Source organism: Mastomys coucha, unplaced genomic scaffold (assembly GCF_008632895.1).
Source record: "Mastomys coucha isolate ucsf_1 unplaced genomic scaffold, UCSF_Mcou_1 pScaffold20, whole genome shotgun sequence".
Taxonomy (NCBI): Eukaryota; Metazoa; Chordata; class Mammalia; order Rodentia; family Muridae; genus Mastomys; species Mastomys coucha.
The window spans coordinates 9,956,761-9,958,694 of NW_022196903.1; positions in this window are offsets into that span (position 1 = coordinate 9,956,761).

Here is a 1,934-nt window from a genome sequence, read left to right on the forward strand (position 1 = left end):
GGCTTAGGGCAGAAAGCCATGGCAACAAGAAAGTGAAATGGTTGGTCACATTGGATCTGTAGTCAAGAAGCACCAAGCAATGAATGCTGGTACTTTGCTTAAATTCTCCATTTTCTCCAATTCCACATGTTGCACCTCATCTAATCTGGCTACCCAGATTCAGGCTAGATCTTCCCTGATCAGTTAAACCCAGTAGTGGAAAAACCCAGAAATGTGTTTCCATGAAGGATCTCACTCTAGTCAAGCTGACAATGAAGTTTACCTACCAGAAGTACCTAAAGAGATATAATGTTTGGTGACACACAGCCAATCCCGAGATTATTTCATCTGTTTCAAAGGAAAAACATGTTCTGAAAAACTAAGATACGATAGCCCTCAAAGTTATAAACTAAGCCCTATAGCTTCTAAAGAATTATTCTCTAAGCAATTCAATAGTTATTTTTATAATAGAAGCCTTAATTTGTATTAGCTGTGATTGTGATACAAAAATAAGACTCAGTTCAAAAATAAACAATTCTGTCATCTATAGGTCATATTGCATTGAAAGAATATAGACAAATTCAAAATAATATGCATTAAGAAGAAAACTACAGTGGGAAAGAACAACAATATGTAAGCTGGGTAAGACATATAATTTCTTTTTTTTTAACTTTTATTGCATTATGATGAAAAAAATACATGATTTCAATTTATCTGAATTTGGTAACATTTAAAAACATATTTTAAGTAAATAGAATTAAATCACATTCTTGTTTCCCTTTTGTACCCCAACTCCTCACAGAGACCCCCCTTCAATACCTACAATATCTTTTTGTCACATTCTTTAAATTATGTAAAATATTATAACAATAAAAGTGAATATTATAAAAGTTATTTGATATAAAACAGCAATCAATTTAACAGTTTTATGTAGGTGCTTGTCTACAGCAATGCTGAAAATACATTTTTCTCAATATAAATTTTAAATAACTAAACATATTAACTGTATATTTCAAAATAACACATCACTACTAGTATTTTCTTAAATTAGCATAAATAGATAAAGTCTTTTTGTTTGTTTGTTTGTTTTGTTTTTAGTAGAGCTTGAAATCTGAGCTCTTACTGTGGTACAAGCCTAAAATAAGAACAATTTTTAGACATTGGATTTCATTGTAATATGGCTATCCTACAATGACCCCCATATCACCAAAGGATTTAACCTCCATCATAGTTAATCTGAGAGTTGACAGTACTGCTGCACTAAGGAATGAATTGTAGGCACGATTTTTGGATACACACTTCCTACTATGGTCAAAACTATTTGACTTGAGTGAGTGACTTTATTCTCAGCCCACAGAGAACAGGTAACATTCATTTAAGAAATGGAGTGTGTATTAAGATGGTCTATCCATAAAGTCATTCACCAACTGTTTCAATGAACAATGGTTCTGCTTGGAGGGTGGCTCAGATATTAGGTGTGGGTAAGAATCTGGTTCATTAGCTGTGATGATTTGGGAAAGCATTCATCTCAGAGAAAAAGTAACTTATAAAGTCCTCTTCTTCAAACTTGATACATGAGCTACAAATGTCAAGCAAAGCACTGAGTCTCACTCTTTGTTGTTCTCTTTCCTACAAGCTACCTCCCAAGTTAATTGTCTATGTCTCCCTTGGGTATATAAACACTTTTGAAATATATAGGCTGTTCTGAAAACCATAGTATAGTGTAAAATAAACAATACTACTAATACTACTGCTGAGATAGGAGAAGCAAGATTTCAAGACCCTGATGTTGTACACAGCAAGACACTGTCACAAACAAGCTGAAAGTGTATATAGATTGTACAATATTGGACCTATTTATTCAATTACCAAATTAGAGAGACTATGGGATGACAATCAACAAACTTCTAATTCCTCATATTTTTGGATTTCAATCAATTAGGATATGTTGGTAA